Here is a 14,634-nt window from a genome sequence, read left to right on the forward strand (position 1 = left end):
CCAAGTAAATGTGATATTTTTAAATTTTAGAGATAACATGAATCTTCAGCTAATCAAGTTTCTCTTTCTTTTAGTTTTGGCCACCAGGAAGGTCAATGCAGACTTTTGTGGCCCAGCAGTAGTCATTATTTGGGGCATAATTTTCATGAATCCTTCAGTTTTTTCTTAAATTGTGTATGAGCTAAAAAGGGTTATAAATTCCTTGTTTATAGCCCTTATACAATTGTAAGAACCAAAACAAGTACACAAAGTTTAATGCAAACAAAAGGTAATGTAACAGGGAATAAAAAATTTATACTACTCTGACTTACCATGAAATAGAATTAAAATAAGACGTACTAATAAAATGATAAAAGAACTCATACACTGACAGTTTCTTTGTAAGCACATTGCAAGCGCCAGCAGTTCCAGTTCCTGCTTGTACAAGAAATAGCCTTGACCACGAATACAAGTGACACAGATTGCCCAACTGCAGGAGTTTGGCTGCCACTGACCATATAGCTCCTTGCTGCCAAATAGACTTAACCTGAATAAGAAATAAACTTCTGCTCTGTTAAGCCACTAAGATTTAGTGTTTATCTCTTTCAGAAGCTAATGCTACCCTAAATAATGCAACAGATTACACAGATGATCTATTGGCATCATTAAAGGCAAGGAAGGCATCATAACATTAAATGTGCTATTTAAAGTGAGACCTGGGTTTGTGTTCTAGATTTAATACCCGCTAAATCAGAGACCTTGAGTACACATTTAACACTCCAACCCAAAATCAGGATTGTTGAGAGGATTGAATGAGATCATCTCACATGGGTACCCACAAGCATAGTTCCTGGCACACTGAATCGCACCATCAGTGTGATTACATGCCTATAGAAAGTGCAGTCCTTGCTATTTGATTGACTCCTTTTAGTCTCACTTTTAATCCCTTTTCTAATCAGCAAAGGAATTCCCATGAGATTTGGACTTGCTTTTTGAGCCTGCACATTTCGAACTCTGATAATTTTTCAGCTATATATTATCTCAAAGGCTATGCAGGTTCCAGTTTCCAAACCTAAAGAATCATCCTTTTCAATATGTCCTGTTTGTGCACAGCTGAAAGACTGTCACTCTTCAGTGTTCTGACAAGCAAAGTTCTATAAAGGATGCAGATATGACTCTATTATTTAGTAAAGAACTCAATAACATCCTGAACATTGCCACTCAGACCTATCATGACCTTGAATGAAGGAAAAGACTCCATGTTCCCTGAGTCTGATACCAAGCAGGAAATGTTCTCCACTGCCCATTTTAACCACTACTTAAAATACCCCCCAAAGAACACAATTTCACTTTTCAAATTATTAACACATTGCATATGGGTGGTGAGAATTCTCGTCATTTCTAAAAGGCATTTAAATACCCCAGTACACAACGTGTTAATTGAGACCCTGTAAGATTTAATCCAACTGAAAACGTGTATTTTGTTAGTAAAGTTCTGGCTATCCAAACAGGACTCAACTTGCCAGATTATTCAGAATTCCGATCTCCCCAAATTGACATCATTTTCATCTATACACCTGTGGTCAGGTGCTTCTTATTTGTAGACATAGAATCCTTTGCCAAGTCAATGAAAGCCAGAACCATGCCGTCCTTTAAGGGGAAACACAAAGGCTCATGTACATTTCCTCTGAACTGATTGGAATGTAAAGTTGGCTGAAGCAAGATGATCTCCAGCCACAGAGGCCGTATGAGAGAAATACTGCAGGATAGAAATGGGGTCAAAGGCTTGAATCCCCACAGTGATAAGTAACACGTTAGCAAGGTTCAGAACAGTATAGCAGGGCTGAGCAGATTTTAGATTAGATAATCTGGGGTTAACACGATTTCTGGTAAAATGAAGATGCAGAAAACATGTACAGCAAGGCCCCCTCCTTATCCACACTTTTGTTTTCCATGTCTTCAGTTACCTTGCTCAACCTTGGTCCAAAAATATTAAATTAAAAAAATCTAGAAAATTGTTTTACATTGCTCACCATTCTGAGGAGCTTAATGAAATCTCACACCATCCTGCTTCATCCCAATGCAATGTGAATCATCCCTTTGTCCATTTTATCCACACTGTATACACTCCCCACCTGTGAGTCACTTAGTAGTCATGTAAACCTAAAGATTGACTGTTAACAATATCACAGTGCTTTGTTCAAGTAACCCTTATTGGCACCAAATCACGAGAGCAGGGATGCTGGTAATTAGGATATGCCAAAGAAAAGCTGTAAAGTGCTTCCTTTAAGCAAAAATGTGAGTGTAGTACAATAAGATATTTTGAGAGAGTAAGATCACATTCACCTACTTTCATTACAGGATATTGTTATAATTGTTCTATTAATAGTTATTGTTCTTAATCTCTTACTGTGCCTAATTTATAAATTAAACTTTATTATAGTTATGTATGCATAGGGATAAAACAGTATATATAGGGTTTAGTACTATCTGCAGTTTTAGGCATCACCTGGAGGGTCTTAAAACATATGTCCTGTGAATAAAGAGAAACTACTGTATATCACAAAGACATTTTTTCAATTTATTTATTGTTACTATATTTTATTGATTATGCTATTACAGTTGTCCAGTTCTCCCCTTTTGCCCTCCTCCACCCTGCACCCCTTACTCTCTCAGGCAATCCCCACACCATTGCTCATGTCCATGGGTCATGCATATAAGTTCTTTGACTACTCCATTTCCTATACTATACTTTACATTCCCATAGCTATTCTTTTTTATTTTATTTTATTTTATTTTGGTTTTTCAATTACAGTTGTCCCCTTTTCCCCTAATTTCTCTCCCCCACCCAACCCACCCCCTCTCCCGCAATCATATCCCTCCCCATTGTCCATGTCCATGAGTCTTTTATACAGGCTCTTTAATTAAACCCTTCCCTTACTTATCCCCCTTCTCTACCTCTCCCCTCCCCCCTATTGACTGCTATTCTGCTCTTTGTTCTATTTAGTTCCTTTGTTTGTGTTGTTCTTTAGTTTCCTGTATTAGGTGATATCATATGGTATTTTTCTTTCTTTGCCTGGCTTATTTCACTAAGCATAATTCTCTCTAGTTCCATCCATGTTGTTGCAAATGGCAGGAGTTCCTTCTTTCTTTCTGCTACATAGTATTCCATTGTGTAAATGTACCACAGTTTTTTGATCCACTCATCTACAGATGGGCACTTAGGTTGTTTCCAGCACTTAGCTATTGTAAACAGTGCTGCAATGAACATAGGAGTGCATAAGTTCTTTTGGATTGGTGTTTCAAGATTCTTCGGGTATAATCCTAGTAGTGGAGTCGCTGGTTCAAAAGGCAGTTCCATTTTTAATCTTTTGAGGTAATTCCATACTGTTCTCCACAGTGGCTGCACCAGTCTGCATTCCCACCAACAGTGCAGTAGGGTTCCCGTTTCTCCACATCCTCGCCAGCACTTGTTGCTTGTTGATTTGTTGATGATGGCCATTCTGACTGGTGTAAAACGGTATCTCATTGTGGTTTTTATTTGCATCTCCCTGATGGCTAATGATGTTGAGCATTTTTTCATGTGTCTATGGACCTTCTGTATGTCCTCTTCGGAGAAGTGTTTGTTCAGGTCCCTTGCCCATTTTTTAATTGGGTTGTTTGTTTTCTTGATGTTGAGTCGTATCAGCTCTTTATATATTTTGGAAATCAGTCCCCTGTCTGTGATGTCATTGGCAAATATGTTTTCCCATACGGTTGGTTTCCTTTTCATCTTGCTGATGTTTTCTTTTGCTGAGCAGAAACTCTTAGGGGTGTCTGTGCACAGTTCTCTGCCTGTTCAGTGGGCCCTCCCTGTGCCCGTAGGGGCACTGATCTTATGTCCGTTAGGGAGTGTCCGAGGGATGCCTGGACTCACGGCCCCGCGCACCTGGGCCAGTGAGTGAGAGCACTTCCCTATGTGCGCCCCCGCGACCCAAGGGTAGGGTTGGGGAGTGGATGAGCGCGCCTCTGCGCCTGGGCTCCTCCAGAACGGCCTACCACCCCCAAACTTTCCTCCCCTCTCCACCGTCCACTAGAGAAAAATATAAAGGAGAATTATGTTCTCACTTGCCCGGCAGCACGCTGTCTCCTGTCCTTCAGCGCCAATGCCACTTGGTCGAGTCCCGTCTCTGCCAGCGGGGAGAGGTCCGCTCTCCACCTGACTCCTCTCCGGGGCAGCCTGTGGTCGCCAAAAATCCTTTGTGTGCTTCCCACCGCAGCCCGGGCAGCTGCCCCAGTCAGGAATCCCGTTTCGTCCCCTTTTTCTCCGCTATCCTCAGTAAACAGGTTGTTCCCAGATGGATTTTCTCTAATCCAGCAGTGCCTTGGCTCAACTCCCGCCAATGTCCAGCAGCTCAATGAGAGGTTCTGTCTGCAATTAGTCCAAACTGCAGACAGGTCTCCAGAGCCTAAAACCACAACCTCTCCTCACTCCTCCGCCATCTTACCTCCCCCCATAGCTATTCTGTAACTACCTATTTGTACTTTATAATCCCCTCACCTCTTCACCCATTTCCCCCACACCCCTCTTCCACCTGGCAACCATCAAAATGCTCCCCATATCCATGATTCTGTCTCTGTTCTTGCTTGATTGTTTTTTATATTCAATTGTTGATAGATATGTATTTATTGCTATTTTATTGTTCATGGTTTTGATTTTCTTTTTCTTAAGTAAGTTCCTTTAACATTTCATATAATAATAGTTTTGTGATGATGAATCTCTTAGGTTTTTTTCTTGCCTGGGAAGCTCTTTATCTGCCCTTCAATTCTAAATGATATCTTTGCTGGGTAGAGCAATCTTGACTGTAAGATTCTGCTTTTCATAAGTAAGTTCATGTGTGAGTTCTTTAATAGGAAATACTTGGGACTCCAGAAGTTTCTTCCACTGACTCAATCCCTGGTGGTTTTTGCAGCCAGAAGTTATGGGGTCTTATCTTCCTGGCACTAGTACCCTGGGCTGGAGGGCCTGATATGGGGCTGGGACTCCTTCTTCCCAAGATATCCTTCTTGAATTTTTATCCACCACCTGTGTTTGTGGGACCAGCCTGCTCTGTGTTTCCACTCCTCCTACTAGTCTGGATGCATGTGGTTTAATTTCATAGTTGTCAGATTTCCATTCACCTTGATTTCTGCTGATTCAGAGTGATGGTTGTCCTATAATTTAGTTGTAATTTTGAGTGGTTGTCAAAGGAACCATGTTTACCAATGCCTCCTTCTTGACTGGAAGTCCCCAAAGGCATTTTCAAGCACTTTGAAAATGTGCAGCTCAGTCAGTGTGTGCCCAGCTTCAGGAATTAGGCTTCAAGTCCTGGCTTACTCTATTTGGGGTAATGGACAAGCTACTGAAACTTCTTGAACTCAGTTGAACCTCAGATGTCTAATTAAGGGTATTGGGGTGATAAAATCAACCATCGTAGAATGGTTGTAATTGTTAAATAAGATAACGCATATAAAATGCTGATTGATGGGTTACATCTGACATGTTTCAGAATTACCTGGTCATTCTTGCCCCTAGACCTTTATGAACCTTTTCTGGTTAGAATAAGCTTACCTTTTCTGATGAAACTCTTCATTTATCCAGGAGGCCTCAGGGAATGTGATAGAAAATGGAACCCTATTGTTTAACTGGATTTAGGCATCCATCAGGATCTGTGCATCCTATGGACTTCCTCACACCAAATCTTGGTTGCCCATCCTGCATCAGTGGTTAAATCCTTAGCCTAATCCCAGTGGGATCCCTCATTCTGAGTATTTTAGGTCTTAGCAGGGTAAATATATCAGTAAACTCAACATTATTTCTCCAAATTCTCCCTGCCATGTATTTGGCATTTTGTTTGGTAGGCAGCAAACTTTCAAGGTTGTGCAAAAGGTCACACTTTGCTTCTACCCTGTAGCCATCTAAACAGATGCATGCTTAATCACCAGACACTGAGGAAGCATTTTGTTTAAGGCATCTGTTTGCAAATTGCACTTGAACATCACCATCAGCTGGACTTGTTTCCAGGCCAATTCTCTCCACAGACAAATGAAATCAATAACTCAGATCACATTCACATCTGAAGAAACTGCACATTTTACAATCTTTCTGCTTGACAATAGGAAAAGTGTGACCTTATAGCAATGGATTTTAACCTTTTTGGTGTCATGAATTCTTTTGAAATTCTCAGTGAAAGGTTTCAGTTATCCCCCCAGCAGGGGAAAAAGAACTAAAACCACAGATCAAATGTTTTATTAACTTATCTTTGGCTTTATATTAATCGTATTAATTAGAGTTGATATTAAAAAGTAAGACCTCCAAAGGAAAAAGAGTCAAACATTTCAGAAAGGTATAAAATGAAAATAAAATGTCTCTTTTATACCATTCTTTCTCAGCCCCACACCTCAGCAGTAACCACTGCTAACAATTCCTTGTATATACTTTCATTTTAAAAGTATATATATGTACATATATATTTGTATTTTATGTGGACAGGTGTTCCTTGCTGTGCACAGTATTCCTGGACCATAAAGATAATTGTGCAAGTTGAAACCATGTAAGGTGATATATTTTTATTAATTTAATTTTATTGTCCAGCAGATAAATAGAAATGTATTAAAACCATTGTCTCCAACAATACAAAAATTAAATATTAAGGCATCTTTTACTACCATTTTGGTATATGCAGCAAAGAGAAATGTTTTCAGTAGAAAACAGCACTTCTGTTCACATGTTTTCTAGTGTACTTGGCAGATTTGTTTTTCTATTCTCCTAGTCTATGTGCCATGAGAAGCTTTCATGATCAAACATCGTGACCCAAACCAAGAGAAAAGTAAAACAAATATTCACTTATTAAAAAGAAGCCATTCACCCTTGAAAAGTGAAAAGGAACTACAAAGAATATTATGTGTAAAGCTCAAATACCAGTATTTAAATTTCTCTGAAGCCATTTATACCTCAGTAATTAAGAGAAAGAGGAGATGAACACTCTTTAAAGATGAGAAGCCTGCTAGTGTGGAGCATGCTATGGAATAATTGTTAGTCATATTCTATTTCCCTAGGGCAGGAAATTTTGAAAAGGCTTCATACTTCCTTTAAAAAAATGATCACACATTTTCTGCTCTTGTGTTTATGCAAATGAACAGGATAAGTTAAAACTGATTAATGTGGCCCCTTTAATGATAAGGAGGGTAATCTTAGGGAGAAAAATTGCAATTCAAGGAAAACCACAATGCTCAGTGGTAGACTGTAAACTAGTGCAGCTGTCTTTAAAGTTTATTTTCATTTAAAGTTTATTTTCATTTGAAAGTTAAACTAGATCTGTGACATCATCAAAGATGCTTAATTTACAGGCAAGAAGAATATCAAATGCCTTGCAATAGGATGTCTTTCTAATAAGAGAGTCTTGCAGATATAGAAACTAGTTTGTGGGTTATATTTCATAAATTAACATGTGTGTTCAGTTTTCATGGGGCATAAGCCTATGATCTCATTACCTAAGTGATTGTCTGTACATATAGGCCTCACTTAATCCTGTCTGCATTGCTGCCTCCTGAGCCTAAACGGTTTGGCTGAACTAAGTGGCTGGGTTGGTGAAGCATGCAGTGGTTTATGGGCTTCACTTTAAAACTGGTTTCTCTTTTCCATCCTAAAAGCTTGGACAGAAAAGACCCAGAGGTCTGAGGGGGGAAACCTAAAGTATTCCCCTCAGACCAAACTAAGTATAGTGGGAAAAAGGGTTTTGGACAGGTGTGACGTGCCTTGCACACCTTCCTCCAACGAGACTTTTTTCCCCCCCTAATATGGGACATTGAAAAATTAATCCCTGCCTTTTGTCATCTAGTGGCTATGGATTGAATGATGCCTTTTAACCCTATTTCTAAATCTATTGCCCCCAGAATACAACAAGGTTACCAGCCTGTTAAACCAAGCATGCCATGTTCCAGGGACAGCCAACTTACTTGGAGTCTGCAAGATCCTTCCCCATGTGGAAAGGCCACCCTCCCCTCCACACCACTGCACTTATTAGGGATTTCTGGACCCAAGGGTAGGTAGGAAGATGACCATTTCCAGCTTGAAGCAGATAGAGGAGCACGCGACCTTCGACCATTGCCCTTTATAAGATTATAAAGGGTCTTAAGTCTGAGAGGGGGGAATTGTTACATTTTATTGTTATAAAAAATAATTAATTTTAAAGAAAATAAGAATATAGGAAAGGGTGAAGACAAAGAACTTGTATGCACAACCCATGGACATGAACTAAGGGAGGTGGGATTGCTGGGGGGAAGGGGGGTACTTGGCAGAGGGGAGCAAAGGGGGAAAATTGGAACTATTGTAACAACATAATCAATAAAATATACAAAATAAATAAATAAATAAATAAACCTCATTGAGATGAGTGTATTTCAGCTACAAAAAAGAAAAAGAAGTAAAAAGAGAAAGCCCTAACAGGTGTGGTTCAGTTGATTGGCTGTTGTCCCACAAAGCAAAATGTCGCAGTTACCTAGATAAGGGGCTACCAATTGATGTTTCTGGTGAATCAATGTTTTTCTCCCTCTCTTTCTTCCTCATTTCCCCTCTCTCTAAATAAATAAATAAATACATTTTTTTAAATGAACACATCCACTAGAATAAGATCATAAAAATTAACATTGATTACTTATTACCCTCCATACTTGTCCATTGACAAGGCTCAGAAGGCTTCCAAAGTATACTAAACATTTTTACCTTTTATTAAGGCAAGTTTGTGAAAATAATTTAATACAACTAATCTCTTCATGAATTTTCAGCTTAAAACATTTTTATGTAAGAAACATACAAAAAATTGTTTTATAAAAATCCACCTCACCTGGCTGGTGTGGCTCAGTGGATTGAATACCAGCCTGCAAACCAAAGGGTCTCAGGTTTGATTCCCAGTCAGGGCACATGCCTGGGTTACTGGCGAGGTCCCCAGTTCGGGGCACATGAGAAGCAATCACATATTGATGTCTCTCTCCCTCTTTCTCTCTCCCTTCCCCTCTTTCTAAAAATAAATAAATAAAATATTAAAAAACAAACAGAAAAACAAAGCCACCTCAATACTAGAAAAGGGGAACAAAAGATTTTGAACCCAGTTTACATTTGGAAGGATGTTCTTCCTTTGGTTCAATTCCAAGTGTTCTTCATCATCTTTACAGCCAGTTTGGCTCAAATGCTTCACCACATCAACTCCATTCAATCCTCGAGGAAGTTCTCCTTTGTGATGTGTTTTATCTGCCGGCTTACATTTCTGAGCTTTTGAAAGTTGTTTTCTCTTGTCTTTTTACTTACTTGATGGGGCTATATTAGGAGTTTCAATTGAAATACTATTGCTTATGGCTGTTGTAGAAGTAATAGATGGTGGTTCTACACAAACTGTTCTTCATGGTCCTTGGCATATTCGAACAATGTGTAGGTAAATAGCGGTGCCAAGATTGACTTCCACTGCTTCCTGTAACTTGGCTAATATGCTCTGCTTTACAGCTGAGGATATGGTGTTGTTTAAAAAGCATTCACAGATATAATTGGAGATTTTTGGGGATATGTTTCTGTCCAGGAAATCTCTTTTAAGAAGGCTTTGGGATCACCATTTTCACCTATCCTATATTGAAGTGAAATTATTTAATTCTAGTAAACTTTCATCTCCTTCATATTTAGAACATAATGCTTCCAGTTCTATTTCCTAGTCCTCGTTGGTACTCATTGCATGAGTCACGGAGCACATCCCAGGCAGTTGGGTGTTCCCGACTATGACCAAAATGAGGGAGTAGTGGCCCCAAGGCTCAGGCGTCCAGGTTCTACGCCTCCAGCTGTGGCCACAGGAGGCTTGCCCTTCCACCACAGACAGCAGTCACGCGCAGCCCTGTCCCTCAGGCAGTGCCTACCTACCTTCTGAAGGGCTCTATGCAGGGCACAAGCTATTTTTAATTTTAGAAGAAGAGGAAAGGGATCAGAGAAAGAAAGAGAAAGAGAGAGAAACATAGATTGGTTGCCTCCCACTTGCACCCAGCCACGGATGCAACTACAACATTTTTGGTGTACTGGAGGATGCTCCAACCAACTGGGCCACCAAGCCATTGCCCAAAACAATGAGTAAAACTACAACTATTTAATATTTTTTGTTAAAATATTAAAAATTATTTAATGGTTGGTTCTTAATGTAGGGAAAAACAAAAATAATAAAACTGTTTATTTAGAAACATTGAGAACTGAGTATTAATATTATGCTTCTTTGTAAAAAATTTAGTAAGAACATTTTCCCTCTTTTTGTAATATAACTTGATGTGATTAGTATAGTATCTTTTTTCTTTTTTAATATGCTTTATTGAGTATGCTGTTACAGTTGTCCCAATTTTTTCCCTTTGTTCCCCTCCACCCAGTGACCCCTATCCTTCCAGTTGTCCCCCCCTTAGTCCATGCCCATTGGTTGTGCATATAGTTCTTCTCAACCTCTTCTTATCTACTCCACTCCCTACTACTATGTTTCTTAATTCCTGTACCATCTCCCTCCCTTACCCCCTCCTCACTGACCTCCCCCCAAAATGTTCCCCATACCTATAATTGTTTTCCTACTCTCGTTGCCTACTTAGTTTCCCTTTTTTCAGTCTCCTAGCTCCTGTTGTTGGTTGTTGTGATATATTTTTCATTTTAATGTTCATAGTTTTGATCTTCTTTCTCCTAAAAAAGTTCCTTTAACATTTCATATAACAGTGGTTTGGATCTGATGAACTCTTTCAGTTTTATTTTGTCCTGGAAGCACTTTCTCTGCCCTTCTATTCTGAATGACAGCTTCACTGGATAGAGTAATCATGGTTGTAGGTTTTTGCTTTACATTACTTTGAATATTTCTCACCAGTCCCTTCCTGCCTGCAGAGTATATTTTGAGAAATCAGCTGATAGTCTTATTGGGACCCCTTTGTAGGTAATTCTCTTCTCTCTTGCTTCTTTTAAGATCCTAAGAGAGTATCTTTTCTATGCCTTGTCAAATTGTCATACTTATTTCTAAATTTGGATCGATTTCCAATATTTTATCCTTTATGTTTTCAATATCATAAAATAATTCCAAGAGTTTTTTTAATGGAAATTATTTTTCTGGTATCACATCCTCTAAGACACCTTTTTTCTCACAACTCATTGCTTATGTGGGTAAGTAGGCTTTCACTAAGTTCCTCCTGCTGCAGATCTCTAGTCTCTAAAATGGCGGCAGTGCCAACATTCCCACAGTCAGGTATTTCTCCTATTATCTCCATTTAATGCAATGCAAATTTACCTTCCAGGGTTACCACTCATCTTTCCTTTACTGCACCTAATTTCCTCTTTGGATCACTCATTTTTGCAAAATGCCACATGGATCTATCACTGGGAGATTAAGAGGCAAAGAACTATTTGCTCTACTGTCTGTCAACTGAATAACAAATGTGCAGTGACTGATCATCAACAGACTGTGAAGGAAGACGTCTTAGTGAGTGGTCAGTGATCATGGTGTGCACCTATTATTTATGTAGTGATTTGTGGCCCAAAGAGGTAGCAGTGAAATTTGCACTTTATCCAATCCTCACAATTTATACTCTGCAGTAACTGAAATTGGAACCATGTTGATGTGGGACTGGTGTTATTTAACTAACCCATGGTAACTAAAATTTGTTCATATCACAACTGAATAACAATTACCTGTGTGTGTACATGTAGAAGTTATATACTCTAGAGAAAAATGGATCATATCATATGCAGTTTGTTTCACTTTTTTCTACCTAATATGTCTTGGTGCTCATTCCATAAGGTCATATACTGTGATATGGATGTACTCAATGCTTATTTAACCATACCTCTACTGATGAACATATAGATTGTTTTCATGTTTTGTGATGTCAACCAATGTTGTAATGAATACATGCAACTTTGAGTCTTTGTGTAAATATATCAACAGAAATTTCTACAGTGAAATTACTAGGTCAAAAGGAATGTGCACTTTAAATATTTGTAAGTATTGTAGTCCTCAAAAAGGTTACATCATGTTACAGTCTCATCTACATAATGTGAAAATTTGTTTCAGCAACCAGGTATCATCTAACTTAGTCAGCTTTGCCTATCTGATAACATGCCTAGGACATACTGCATGTGATTTCAGAGTGAGTTTTAGGAGCTTCGCTCTTTCCGCCAAACCATATTGTTGGGTTTCATTTTTTCTTAAAGTATTTTGTGATGTGAATTGGTTAGAATCTGCCACAACGGGGGTAGGTGGGGGTGAACAAATGGTGTTTTGAATGTCACAACTCTTTTTATTAGGGCTTTCCTCCACACTGCAAAGCATTTAACATTTGAGTGTTTGTGATAACCACACATGCCCAAAGCCCTCTTAGGAGCAGACTGGCTAGCTTAGGTTAAATGTCAGTCTTCTAACTACGACTTAACAGTCACTCATGAGCTGTTCTGAACAAATTGATTGGACGTAGCCAGATATCCTTTGGATGAGCCAGCCTGAACCTTAGACTGTGCGAGAGAATACTGAAGCAATTTTTTAAATTCCACAAATAGTTATTGTGGAAAGAAACTAGGCTTTAACCATCGAAGTCATTGCACTCAGATGGGAGACATACATGTGGGCTTTAATCTTAACACAGATCTAAATGCTGCCCAAATGAGGGGATTAAAATGAAGATATTATAGGGTTTGCTAGATCTGTAAACCCTTTTGAACTAATTATTAAGAAGGATTATATAAGAATTTGGAAAAAAACTAAAAACTACAAAGAATTACTAAACTAAGAACTACAAAGCAGTGTAAAAACACATTGGCAAAAGATGCTGATTCAGGTGTTGGCGGGAGAAAAACCTTCATGGGTAGTGTTTGAATTGGGTTTTTAAGGATGAGTAATATTTCACATGATGTTGATGAAGAGAAAGGCATTGCATGTAGGAGGAGCTATGGGAGCCAGTGCAAGGGGTAGAAACATTCAGGACTTCCTCAGAGAACAGGTTGCTTACCCTGTGTGGTGGAAGGTAGGGTATGAAGCATAGTCAAGACAAGACTATGGAGGGAGGAGAAGACCAAATTGCTGAAATCTTTTGGGAATATAACATAGGCCTTGTAATTTGACATTAAGGTATCAGACTACAATCTAATAAATTACAAAATACCCTCATCATTGTTGTGAGGAAGAATTTTTAACTCTCTTACAAAGAATCAGTCCATAAATTTTGAATATTAACTTCTTATAGGAGGTATCTTTGGCAAATATCTTCTCCTGCTCAGTAGATTGTCTTTTTGTTTTGTTGATATCTTCCTTTGTTGCACAAAAGCTTTTTAGTCTGATATAGTCCAATCTGTATAATAGATGAGTGGATAAAGAATATGTGTTATACCTATACCAATGATTTTCAACCTTTTTCACCTCATGGCATACATAAACTAATTACTGAAATTCTGTGGCACACCAAAAAATATATTTTTTTGCAAATCTGACAAAAAATAGGTATAATTTTTATTCATTCACAATGGAAAGCTATTGTATTGGCTGTTGTCACTTTTCATTTGACAATCTAAGGGGAAAGAGGTTAGTGCCTCTGACTAAATAGTTAGGTAGTGCATGTTTTAAAAATTCTGGCAGCTCCCAGTTGAAAATTGCTGATATATACAATGGGATATTACTCGGAAATAAATAATAAAATCTTACCTTCTGCAACAACATGGGTGGACCTAGAGTGTATTATGCTAAGTGAGATAGTCAAACAGAGAAAGACAAATACCACATTATCTCACTTATATGCGAAATCAAAAGAACAAGATAAACAAACAAAACAGAAATAGACTCACAGACACACAGAACAAACTGAGAGTTGCCAGATGATAGGGGTATTGGAGACTGGGTGAAAAAAGTAAAGGATTTGAGAAGAACAAATTAATAGTTACAAAATAGTCATAGAGATGTAAAGTACAGCATAAGGAATATAATCAATAATATCGTAACAACTTGTGCGCAGGTGCACAAGTGCGCTCGCCCACTCCCCAACCCTCCCCTTGGGTTGCACAGGCGCGCATAGGGAAGTGGCCCTCATTCACTGGCCCAGGTGCGCAGGGCCGTGCGTCCAGGTGCCCCTCGGACACACTCCAACAGACATAAGATCAGTGCCCCAACGGGTGCAGGTAGGGCCCACTGGACACGCAAAAGACTGTGCGCAGTCGCCCCTGGCAAACTTCAGTGGGCGCCAGGCCGGAGTGCCAGGCCAGAGCGCAGAGCACTTGCTCAGGCTCTGCTTGTGCCCACCCAGATGGGCGCAGGAACGGTGGGTGACTGCGGCGTGGGAACAGCGGGCAGCAGCGACTCACAGACACTCACTTCTACTGAGCACAAGTGTCCAGGGCCCCACCCTAAGAGATGAGAGACCAACTCCCTGAACTCGGGGAGGCAGGCCTAAGGCTAGCTCCCTGGCCGCCTTGGGTGCGCACGGGTGCGCACAGGCGTGTGAGCGCAAAAGTACCTCGCCTGCTTCAATAAGCGCCAATTGCTCACTTCCACTGTGCACGAGTATCCAGGGCCCAGCCCTAGGAGGCGAGAGACCAACTCCTGGAGAGTGGCTTGGCAGGCCTGAGGTGGGCTCTCAGGTGCCTTGCATGCAGGGGCA

The 14,634-nt window shown here is 39.6% G+C and overlaps 1 pseudogene; it reads right to left on the reverse strand.

The window, feature by feature from the left end:
* Nucleotides 1-4,348: 4,348 nt before the first annotated feature.
* LOC150013119 (RWD domain-containing protein 4 pseudogene) lies at nt 4,349-9,716 on the reverse strand (annotated as a pseudogene).
* Nucleotides 9,717-14,634: the final 4,918 nt, after the last annotated feature.

The sequence above is a fragment of the Furipterus horrens genome, unplaced genomic scaffold (genome assembly GCF_987537825.1).
Source record: "Furipterus horrens unplaced genomic scaffold, mFurHor1.1.pri manual_scaffold_4, whole genome shotgun sequence".
Lineage (NCBI taxonomy): Eukaryota > Metazoa > Chordata > Mammalia > Chiroptera > Furipteridae > Furipterus > Furipterus horrens.